The sequence below is a fragment of the Crocuta crocuta genome, unplaced genomic scaffold (assembly GCF_008692635.1).
Source record: "Crocuta crocuta isolate KB4526 unplaced genomic scaffold, BGI_CrCroc_1.0 scaffold131, whole genome shotgun sequence".
In the NCBI taxonomy this organism is placed as follows: Eukaryota; Metazoa; Chordata; class Mammalia; order Carnivora; family Hyaenidae; genus Crocuta; species Crocuta crocuta.
This window is the reverse complement of record NW_027528977.1, coordinates 2836703-2849592: the sequence shown is the minus strand read 5'-3', so window position 1 is coordinate 2849592 and position 12890 is coordinate 2836703. Positions and strand designations below refer to the sequence as shown.

The following is a 12890-nucleotide window of genomic DNA, read 5'->3' as shown; positions in this document are numbered from 1 at the left end:
CAAAAAATGTTAGAACTAATAAATGCAGTAAATGTGTAGTATACAGTGTCAGCATGCAAAAATCAGTTGCATTTCTATACACTAATAGCAAAATCTGAAAAAGAAAACAACTACATTTATAATAGCATTAAAAATAAATAAAATACTTAGAAATAAATCTCACTAAGGGTGTAAAAATCTGTACTTTTGAAAACTGTAAAACACTGATGCAAGAAATTAAAGATGACAGAATAGATGGAAAGGTATCTCGTGTTCATGGATTGGGAGAATTAATATTTGTTAAAATGTCCATACTGTCCAAAGCAATCTACAGATTCTGTGTAATCCTAACCAAAATTCCCATGGTGTTTTTCACAGAAATAGAAAAAAAAAAATCCTAAAATACATATGGAACTACAAAAGACCTCAAATACCCAAGGGAACACTGAGAAACACACAAAGTTGGAGACATCATACCACCTGATTTCAAAATATACTACAAAGCTATAGTAATCAAAACAGGTAACATAAAAACAAACACATAGATCAATGGAACAGAATAGAATAAAAACAAATCCATACATTTATGGTCAATATATGTATATGGCTATACATTTATCAAGAGCACATAATGGAGAAAGGACAGTTTCCTCAACTGATATTGAATAACACTGCTTTTTTTTTTTCTTTTTCTTTCATTATATTTGTTTTACGTTGAATGTAAATCTTCCAAGGATATGATGTTATTTTAGCTGATTCTTCCTTACAGTCCAGTTTGTTTCACTAAATACTAAGAAGTATGATTCAGATATTTAGAGTAGCAAAATAAGTTCACATTCCTAGTTTCCACTTCCAAATGTGACTTGGAAAATAACAACTCACTTTATGTTATATCAATATTTCCTACTATAGATATTGAGAATAATAAGCTTTTTAATGGGGGATCATAACAGCTATCACATTATATTTCAGGCCCTGGTGGGAAAGTACCACCTACAAGTAATCACATAGCCACTGTTTTACCAAGAACAATACTTAAAAACTTAAACTTGCTTTTTTTCTGACATTCAGAGTGCCACATTATTTCTTCAATTTGTACTATTTTCAACTAAACAAAACTTTTTAAAACTACTTTTCTCAGTGCTTCCTGTTTACATAGTATTTAAAGTATTGTGTTTCTAATTTGTGCAATGTAGTGTTGGGTGTTTGGGATGCAAAGATGAATAAGGAGGTGAAAAAAGAAGATAGTAAGAAACAAAATTTAGCCATAAACTCTCGCACTTTCACAGTTCCTTTCCCTATCTTTTAACTTGACTATGCACCCTCTAAAAAATAATAATAATAATTTACTCTGTAGACAAATTTTTATCAAATCCTTCACTGGTTCACATTACTTTCAGGATGAATTTCTAGTTTCTAGGCATAACTATATAGGGCTCGAGAGGGGCACAGCCCCTGTTTCCATCTCCGTCGTCATCTCATATTTGACACTTCACAATTTCCACGCAGAAATAACAAAGGCTTATACTTTCCCTTTCAGTCTATTCTGTTTATGCCTCTTTGCTCATGTTCTCTCTCCCCAAGTTACTCACTTTCCCCCTCTTCTAGGATTATTATTTTCCTGTTAGGTCAGTAGACTTCTGTACCGGGCATCCTTTGTTAAATCCCAGATTGACATAGTACTTTTTGCCTGTGTTCTTATAGCATTCATGAATATATATCCATCTTAGCATCTTAGCATAGCTAACTGTATCGCAATTGATTGCTGGTGTTTTTGCCTACCACTCTATACTTAAACTCCTTGAGAAATAGAATCATTCCTTCTCCATTTTCCCCCCACTCCTGTTCTGTAGCTCAGTGGTTGGCAAACTGTTTCTAAAGGAAAAGACAAGGGCACCTGGGTGGCTCAGTTGGTTAAATGTCTGACTTAGGCTCAGGTCATGATATCACATTTTGTGAGTTCGACCCCCATGTTGGACTCTGCTGACAGCTCAGAGCCTCGAATCTGCTTTGGATTCTGTGCTGCCCTCTTTTTCTGCCCCTTCCCTGCTCGTTCCCTCCCTCTCTCTCTCTCTCTCTCAAAAATAAGCATTTTAAAAAAAACATAAAAAGAACAGATAGTACACAGCATTTTAGTCTTCATGGGCCACAAGATCTCTATTATAACTACGCAGACCTGCTGTGGTAGAATTGAAACAGCCATAAGCAATAAGTAAAGAAATGAACATGGTTATATCCCAATAAAACTTTACTTACTGAAACAGGCTTTGTGGCCTTGGGTTGGTGACCCTTGATATAGCATGGTGCTAATAATATAGTGCCAAATAAATGTGGAATGATTCATGTTCCCTAATTTATTCCTGTGCTTAAATTCTCAATAGGTAAAAGGCTTGGTTTTCTGTTCCCCTAGAAGAGCCCTGTACTATAATATTCTGTTACATTAGTGACTGTTGTCTTGTTTGGAGTCCCAGAGAAGTATTTGGTGCAATTTCACTTGTTAACAAGTTTTCCTAATGTGTGCTTCCTGACTGACAGTTTTCTCCTCCAATTACCCTGGGTTTTTTTTGTTGTTGTTGATCATCTATCCATATGCTATGAAATCTCATTGTCTCTCTGTGGCCAACATCCTCATTGCCAGTCATTTAGAAATGCTTGCATAGCTTCTCTCTGCCCACGATGGTGAAACAGAGATGAATCAGACATGGGCTTTCTCTCACCCAAAGCCATGTTCATCAGGGAGAATTACAATCAGGTGTAAGGGATGAAAAAATATATTCTGTTGACTTAATCAAGGAATTTTTTTCTGACAAACATCAGTAATGTCACAGCCTAGGGTTTGTGGCAACATAATGATGATTTTAAAGACTAAACTACTTCCTGCATTCTGTTGTATTCTCTTCAGATAATGTTTTCATCCTCATGTTCACAAGATAGCTGCTGAATATGTAGGCATCACACCCACTTCTCAGATAGGAGGGAGGAGGCTAGAACACAAGTTTATTTCCACTTATGTGGAACATTTCCTAACTGAAATGTTGATTGGGAAATGCTGGTAGCCCTGTTTCCAACTTCTATGGTAGAAACCATCAGGACATAGGGTTAAATGGATATTGAGTGACATTTCCTGAAGTAGGTAACAAATCAAGAGAATGATGGAAACTTTCACCCCCACCCCCAGCTGTGACCAAATAATTTTCAGAATTTTCTTAAGCATCATGAAATTTAATGTAAATTTAATATTGAATTCGGTCATTGTGTCATCATGTAATTTTAATATTAAGTTAGGATTATTTTGTGTGCCGGTTATCATTTGATTATCCACTTCCCTCCTTAAGAATCTTCACTGTAAGATCTCTTGACATTGAAACAGTTTTCTCTTATTCTATCTAAATATTGGTATATATTTGTTACAGATTATACATGGGTAAAAGTATAATATATGTTTTAATATTTGATATTTGAAGAGCTATTTATATATTCAAAGTATTTTTAAATCACTAAGCTATTAATCTTACTTGAGTATTATATTGACCCACTTTTTCTTTCATTATGAATAAAAGGCATTTAGTAGAGAACTACAGTAATTGGATGTTTTTGTTATGAGGATGAAATATTTCTCATTCATTTTTCCATAGTGAAATCTCTGTGCCTTCGTATCTAAAAATACATACCTGAAGAAAATAATTTGGTTGTAATTCCACACTTCATAGACATATTGCATTAGAATCATCACTAAAGAATTGTCTGCTTTGTGGCAATAATTATTATTAATTATCAATACTCCAAAATAATGGGAATACAGTAATGAAATATATGTCTTCACATAACTCTGTTGAAAAATAACATGGTAGGGAGAAATAGAAGAAGCTAAAGAGAAAAGTAAATTTTATTCTCTTTTAGAAATAGAACACCATCTTTTCTGAGACTACAGATATTTTAAGATTTCTGCCTTAGTGTGTTTATTTTTTGCTCTTTAGGGGTTAATATATAAAAATGTAATGTTAAACATTTAATGTTTTGAAAAGATATGTGAAATAAGATTTATAAATGCTAAGTAATATTACTTTACTTTCAAGAAAGTTATCAAAGATACTTGAGATTTGCTATAAAAACTTCAGTCACAATTTATAATAAATTCACTTAACTAGTAAAAATGAAATTACATATTCAAGAGAGAGAGCAGATTTTCAGTTTGTTTCTGACAGTAACAAAGATAGCATTATTTGTTATGCCCTACCTAATAAGCTCCTAACCCTACAAATAAAATATGTTTACATGTGACATAGTCAGCAGTCCCTTGTTTTGGGTGGTAGGATATTAAAAAAAAATCCTCTCCTTTTGATTTCCTCTCCTTTGTTCTTCCCAGTTTACCTTTAGTATAGAGTTAACCTGTGACATCCCAAAATTGAAATCCTGCCTAAATGAAAATTAACCATGCAAATGAGGTCTCAGTTTATTCTTGTAGGTTAGTACAGCCAATTTTGAGAATAAATATTGAAGTAAGACTTACTGGACTTGCAATCAGCCTCCATTATTTTTATCTCCATTCTTATCTTTTATCTATTTTCTTTTTTTATTTCTGATTTTTTTTTTGACGTTTTCTTTTCTTTTCTGAGAGACAGAGAGAGACAGACCGTGAGTAGGGAGGGGAAGAGAAAGAGGGAGACACAGAATATTAAGTAGGCTCCAGGCTCTGAGTCCAATGCGGGGTCAGAACTCACGAATGTGAGATCATGACCTGAGCCAAGGTTAGATCCTCAACCGACTGAGCCACCCAGGCACCCCTCTATTTTTTAAAATATAATTTTATACTTATAGAAAAATGCACAAATAGCACAGAGTATTCCCATATGCACTTCACCAGATTTCTCTTATGTTAGCATGTGGAAAAACCATGGTACAATTATTCAAACTAAGAAATTAATGTTCAGATAATTCTGTTATCTAGGTTAAAGGTGTAATTAAGATTTCTCCAGATGTATCATTAATGTCCTTTTGTTTTTGTTCCAGAAACCATTCCATGAACCTACATTACACTTAATTGCTGTCCTTAGTTTCCTCTAATCAGTGATAGTTTTGGGATCTTTCCTTCTCTTTAATAGCCTTGACACTTACGAAAAGCCTTGGTCGATTCTTTTTTAGAATATCCCTTAATTTCAAGTTGTCTAATATGTTTTTTTTTATTTTTTGAGATATAACAGGCATATAATATTGTATACATTTAAAGTATACAACTTGTTGATTTTATACAGCTATATATTACAATATGATTAGCATCATAGAGATAGCTAACAGCTCTATCACGTCACATCATTTATAATGGCTTTACTTTTTTTTCTTTTAAAGTTTATGTATTTACTTTTGATAGGGAGAGCATCCATGTAAGCTGGGGAGGAGCAGAGAGAGAGGGAGAGAGAGAAAAGCCCAAGCAGGCTCCATGCTCAGTGCATAGACCGATGGGGGGGCTCAATCTCACAACTGTGAGATTATGTCCTGAGCCAAAATAAAGAGTCAGACGCTTAACTGACTGAGCCATCTAGGTGCCTCCTTAATTTCTCTTTGGTAGTGAGAACACTTAATATCTGGTCTCTTAGCAACTTTGAGGTATATAATACAGTATTGTTGACTATTATAAAAATTTTATGCATTAGAACTTCAGAACTTAAGGGGCGCCTGGGTGGCTCAGTCGGTTAAGCGTCCGATCGGCTCAGGTCATGATATCAGGTTCGTGCGTTTGAGCCCCGCATCGGGCTCTATGCTGACAGCTAGTTTGGAGCCTGGAGCCTGCTTCAGATTCTGTGTCTCCCTCTGTCTTGGGCCCTCCCCTGTTCATACTGTGTCTCTCTCTCTCTGAAATAAATAAAACATTAAAAATTAAAAAAAAAAAGAACTTCAGAACTTAGTCATCTTTTAATAGAGAAAGACACATACTGCAAGATAATTACTTATATGTAGAGTCCAAAAAAGGTGTACTTGTGAAAAGAGAATACAATGGTGGTTATGAGGTGCTGCAAGTGGGAGAATTGTGGAATTGTCTAATTTTTTTTTTTATGATTAGAATCAGATTATGCATTATTGGACAAAACTGTCACAGAAGTGATGTACCTTTCTCATTGGCTCATTTCTGGGGATACATGATGTTAATGTATCTTATTACTGGTAATGTTAACCTTCTTCCCTTGATAAAGGGTGTATCTGCTAGAAACTCCATTGTAAAATTAGTATTTTCCTTCTGTGTCATTAATAAATGTATTGGGGGAGACACTTTGAGACTATACAAATATCCTTTTGCTTTTTCAGTAATTTTAGTTTCCATCACTGGGTCTTGCCGGCAATAATTATTATTAAGGAAGAACTGTTTTTCTTCTCCCCTTTCTTTATTCGTTCAGTAATTTATTTACATGAGTATGGACTCACGAATTTATATTTTATTCTATGGGTTATATTCCAATACTGTTGTTATTTTGTCAGTTATAGTTTTTCAAATTTGGCTATTATTTATAGGCCCTGTCAGCAACAGGGCTTAGAAATATATGTATGTATACTAACTCTTATATACAGGCATATCTATTTCTGAATCTATCTGGATATATATTTTAAAACCATAAGTTCACATTGATACCTCCATTAAAGGCAACATTGTTGCATTCATCTAGCCTTCCTCCTTTCCTGGTCACTTCTTTCTCTAAGAAACCAGACTCTCATTATCTAAGATGTACTTATTTGTTCAACTGTAGTATATACTTAACAGTTTTGCAATTTAATCTTTATCCCAATGAGAAACAAACATATGCATCCTTTAACCACTTTTAATAGAACATTTTATCAGGTAGGTGCAGTTAATTTACTTTTTGCATTACGAATTCAAAACAGTCCGAAAGCTCTCATTAAATGTGTAGAAAAATAAAAGTGGTTTTTTTTTTTTGTTATTTGTTCTGCTGTTTTCAAAAAGTGCAGTCTATTTCAGGCTACAGTCATGTAAAGCTAATTGTATTCTTATGTGTTACATATCTTGATATAAGTACAGTCCCTCACCTATAGATTTTCTAGTAGCGAGAGGAAAATGGACCTCAAGTATCTCATTGTATGATTCCTCTGCACATGTTGAATTAACTACCAAGTGAGAGAAGGTATGCCCCTGAAGAATTTAAGTGAACTGCCATGCTCATTCCATGGAAAAGTCTGGACAAATGAGCATACCTCTAGACTCTCAAGGACAATAGAGAATAGATGTACAAATTACTGCCATTATTATAATTGCAGTACTAAGCCATATTGAATGCAGTGAATTAGCATTACATTATAAAGGCTATCTTAGAAAGTGTGTGAATAATCTATTACATTTTTACAGAGTAAATGAAAATGCAAGGAATGGACAGTATTAAATTTCAAATGCAGGAGATGCACATATTTCAGTATTATATACCAATATAGATAGATGCTGACACGTTTTATTGATTTTTGGCACATTTTGTTATGAAAGGTCAATTTTATACCAGCTCCTAAAAAAGAATAGTTGTTGGGACTTTTCTAGGCAAGATGAAGATTAGTGAAAATTCTCCACATGGACAGTGCTTTTACACATTTATTTTACTTTCTGATATGATGCTAGCTTGAAAACCTAATTTTCAACCATATTTGTATTTGGTTGAAATTCTAGTTTTCTCACAAAGAAGGGTATATAACAAGAAAATTAATGTAGTGGGAGAAAGGCATAGATTCTTAGATATGTAAGATGAGATGGCAGGAATTAATGTCTGTTATAAGAATAAAGATTTTCTGTATTGTATGATAATATTTTCCTCCATTATTTTTTTACTCAAATATGAGTTTGTTTTTTATTTATGTTGTTGTTTGGCTGTTGGGTTTTTTTGAGAGGGAGAGAGAGAGCGTGCAAAGGAGAGGGACAGAAGAAGAGAGAGAATCTTAGGCAGGCTCCATGATCAGTGCAGAGTCCATGCAGGGCTCAATCCCACAACCCTAGGATTGTGACCTGACCTGAAATCAAGAGTCAGGTCCTCAACCAATTGAGTTTTAAGCACCTCTGTACTCTGTTTTAAATACCATTGCTAATTCTTTTAAAACTGATAAAATAACAGAGGGATACTTCACTGGTCATTCAACTCTGACACTAAAATAGTTCCTGAGATTCTCAAGAATGGGAAAGAAAATGTTATAAAATTCAGTTTATTTAGTTTCAGTCATGTGTAGAGAAACACAAAAATCATTACTTTTCTAAGTCAGAACAATGATAATATAAGTTGTAATATTAACTTAGTATATTTGCTTATTAAAACCCTTGAAAAATTATTTAAGAAGCCAATTTTCCAAATTAAGACACACATATGTTATTTAAAATTTTATTGATTTTTGTATTATTTTGAATTAAAACCCTCCTATAATAGTTTTATCTAAATATTTAGCATTCAAAGATAGAATCTAAAACATTATCTCCACATTATCCCTTCTAATTTTTTAAAAAGTGTTTATTAAGGACCAACTCTCTGGCAGGTACTGTTTTTGGAAGGGTTGGGGATCAACCAGGGAGCTTTCCCAGACCAAAATGTGGAATCCAGACACATGCTTCTAAAGTGACCTGAAGCTGGGGCACCAGGGTGGCTCAGTTGGTTAAGTGTCTGACTTCGGCTCAGGTCATGATCTCACAGTTTGTGGGTTTAAGCCCCACATCAGGTTCTGTGCTGACAGCTCAGGGCTTGGAGCCTGTTTCAGATTCTGTCTTCCTCTCTCTCTCTGCCCGTGTCCCACTCATGTTCTGTCTCTCTCTCTGTCTCAAAAATAAGTACACTATTAAAAAAATTGTTTTTGAATTAAAAAAAAAAATAAAGTGATTTTAAGCAACACCAGTCTATCAAGAAGCTTAACACAGCCAGAGGGAATGCCTTTGCTGGCTGCATTAAGGCAGGTAGTAAACACTTGTGTTTAGTAAAGGCTAACCCATGTGAGGCTTCCAGCTTAAGCAGACAATGCCAAAAGGCATGATGGACAAAAACCAGAAGACCCCACTCATGCCATGATGTACATACACTGAAGCCCTTTGGAGGTAAAGGTTTTGTGACAGAGGGAAAGTAAGCTCAGAAATGGCCCAAACCAAGAGGAGGATTATTAGTAGGTTTGGGGAAGTCTCAAGAGGTGGAAACAGTACATATGAGAATGAAGACAAACACAGGGGGTTTGCTTGTGTCTCAGAATCTGAGGGAAGAAAAATTCTTCAAGCAGACAATACCAAGTTTATAGAGTTTCTATTTGAGTTATTACTATTTCATTAAAATAATAAAAACAACTGATAAAAACTTATATAGTGCATGTTCTATAGCAACACTGTTCTGAGACAGCTACAACTCAGCACTCACAGCAATTATGTGCGAAATTAAAAATATCATCCCTATTTTGTGGTGAGGGAGTTTACACAAAAGGATTGAGTAACTTGGAAAATTCACATGATTAGCAAGTGTTTGAACTGGGTTTCAAACCCACATAGTCTGGTTCTAGTCTTTTCTGTTTTCCACTGTGAATAATAATTCTTAAATAAATGTTTAATAAGTAAATGTTTAAATAAAATCTTCTCAACAAAATGTTACCCATTTTTCCTCTTAAGGAAAGATGGCCTAAACTTAATCATATTCCTTCTATCAGAAGTGCTAAAATGGTTACTTTAAGGTTAGCTGTGCTGATTATGAAGTATTTGTTCAATAGGTACAATCTTTGTTAGGGAAAATTTCCCCAAAAAACTATTTTCATGAGATAAATATGAATATTGTTTCTCTTTTTACCATTCTTCTTCCTTCCTTTTTCTTTCTTTTTCAGATAAGCTTTGCTTTTAAACTATCCTTGTGATAATGAGCAAATAATATTAACATAGGAGAGATAAAAATGGGTCAATGATATAATCATTCATTCACTACTGCTGGATGCCTCCAAAAAGGCTTTTGTGTGTGTGACAGGTTTATAATTCTGAATGGTTTACCAATGAACTCTCAAAGCCAGAGAAGCAGAGATCTGAAACTAACTAGATAAGAATTCTTTAGGAAAGAGATAATGGGCTTAAGTAAATACTAAACAAACTACTTTCAGCTCTTGGATCCAGCCCCTTTGATGATCCTTTTCACAGTATTTGCCATAATCCCCTTTTATTCTGATCTATTTAAAAATCTGTCTAAATTTGTTTCTCTTCTGAATTATCCTCATTTTGCTGTTCTTATTTGTGTGTCTGTGTCAATATATGAAATTGATGAGTTAAATCTCTTCTAAAGATTAGTGTACAAAGTGTGAGTGTCCAAATACTAAATCAATTTGGAATTTTTGATGTTTGATTCATTGAATTCCTGATTTTTAATTGAGAGACCAAGAATATATTTTCTTCTCAATTCATTCATTTTTATTTGCAGCCTCTCATGCCTAAGTCTTTGTCAATATCATTTACTAATTATCTATGCAATTGAAGTAAAAAGAATTACAATTGTATATAAGAATTCATTCTTAAAATGAAATCTTTTCTCTCTGGTTGGTGTAGACTAAATATTACCAAGATCCTTCCTACCAGATTGATTCTTCCCTGAATAGATGCCACAAAGACATGGGGAAAAAGACCTTGTAACAGGGTTGAGACATTTTGATCCACTTCAGCTATGCTCGCCTCACCCCATGGTTTAGAAAATCAATGACATATCAGCTTAGTAGTCACTGATCCATGAGGTAATTGCACCTTCTGATATCTTCAGCGTAAAGCTTCTGAAATGGGCAGAGCCAATGATCAGAGAGGATAAAATACACTGGGGTTGTTTTTTCTTTCCATTTTTGTGATCAAATTGAGAAATAATCATCTCAGCCTGTATTTCTGAAAGAAAAATAATATTGCATCAAAGGTGTAAAGCTACTGTTAAACCCATTTTTATTGTATTAAGATTATTATTATTCTAAACAACTGGCTTTACTGTGCCACAGATTGTATTTACTGCAAAATTTGTGTTTAGGCTTCCAACCTGATTTGTTAAAAAAGCACTATGAATTTCAGGATGGAGAACTAGGCACTTCATTTTGTAGTTCAATATGATGGGAAATTATCCCCATTGCTTTTGGCCTGCTGCTTAGAGACATCTTAACTAACTAGATAAGAATTCTTTAGGAAAGAGATATGGGCTAAAGTAAATACTAAACAAATTGAGTATTAGCACACAGGGAGAAAGTAAGATTGATGATCTGACAAAACATTAATTAAAAGAAGGAGCATTGCCAAGATTTTCTTGTATAATTCAATTCAACATAATTCAAAGGCAAAATTAATTTACTCTTTCTTATTTGACCACAAAGAAAGAGTTTTATATTGATTTTTTTTTAATGTATGCACACATGACATGGGAAAGCTCTGTAATCAGAAACATAGTTGTTTAACTACAGAGGTTTGCATTTAAATTCCAGAATTCTACAGACACAATAGAACATTTCTTTGAAATGAAATGAGTTTGCACTTATTCCTGCAGGTTTGTAGGCATACATAAACATCAATACCAATATTGGTATTAATTAAAGGAAATAACCTAAAACATTTGGCAATTTTTACTTTGGGCAGTTGCCAGTTTGCACAGTCCAACATATGCTGAATATTTTATACACAAGTGATTTATTACAAAATTTACCAATGTTGACTAACACTATTTTTTAAAGTTTATTTGCCCAAGTATTAACAGTTCTAAAGATTAATGTCATTATGTATTATAATGCTGAATGTACTTACTAATTTAATCCTGAGAAGTTTCTTTAAACTTATTTCATATCACTGTTACTTCAAAAATATGATTTCCAAATAATTTTCATTTCTTTTGAAGACTTCATGCAATTATGTGTTGAAAATGTTTAAGTCGTCTCTTTAATGAGGTAGAGGGATGACTTTTTGCTCCAAATATATAATAAGATGTCTAGCATTAAAATGATACCAAAGTGAATACATCTCAAAATTCTAAATATATAGAAACAGAAACTGTTTGCAATTGAAGTCATAATTTTCTGCAGTAATTGATGCTAAGATACTGGTTCTATTAGTTATATAGTGTTGATGTTGCTGTAGCATCACGGCAAGCCTTGAACTTTAAATTTCTACTCTGGGAATACTGTTCCTGGAAAGACAATGTTTGAATAGAAAAAGGGCTTTGAGAACCTAATTTTTGGCCCCACTGGAAATTAGAACTGAAGCATAAGCTTAGGTGCTATTACTTTATTAGGAAGTATGATACCAGCAAGGCAGAAGTAAGAAAAAGTGAAACAAGGTGGGGAGTCAATAAGAGGATGTGGTACTAAGTTACTACTACTGGAAACCAAGTGCAAATGATTGTGTGTTCTCAGTAGACTCTCCTGAAAGGCTACAAAATCCCTGGTTCCAAGGAGTCCATGGTAAGGCAGAGGAGGATGGAAGAGAAGGCATTCATCCACCAACCATCCTGATCTAAACAGCAGAATGTCCGTGACTCCATAGCACTTACATTTTTTTTTTCCTTCACAAGCACAAACAGGTCCTGAGAAGTCACAACCCTCTGGGGCAAAAAGAAAGCTTTGGGACAAGAATCAGTGGAAGAGCAACATCTTGGCACCCAGACAAGGAGCGACTCTGTTGTGCCTGCCTCAGGTTATGAGAATCCCATGCATGGTTGGTCCTCGCAGTGGTAACTAAAACAGAAAAAGTGGCCCCAACTGGAGACGGGTGAGGCCAAGAGAAACTGAAGTGCTGTGCAAAAAGTGTTTAAAACAAAAGCAGGCTTCTTTATTCACACTTGAATTAAAATTTACAATATAGGGTTGTTCATTAACCTGTACTATACACCTGTGCAGAAGTGTAGCACTAGCCATGCGTGTAACAATTTCTGAGTGAACCTCAAAAACAAGTATGCGCATATACTTTA

General features: G+C 34.2%; 1 long non-coding RNA gene across 5 annotated transcripts in view; it reads left to right on the top strand.

Annotated features, from left to right (window-relative positions):
* The window catches only part of LOC144225862 (uncharacterized), a 207766-nt gene that overhangs the window by 42203 nt on the left and 152673 nt on the right, over positions 1-12890 (top strand). For all 5 annotated transcript variants that reach the window (XR_013333442.1, XR_013333438.1, XR_013333441.1 and 2 more), the window contains exon 2: positions 12495-12691. This is a non-coding gene — a long non-coding RNA (uncharacterized LOC144225862). The remainder of the gene's footprint in view (positions 1-12494; positions 12692-12890) is intronic.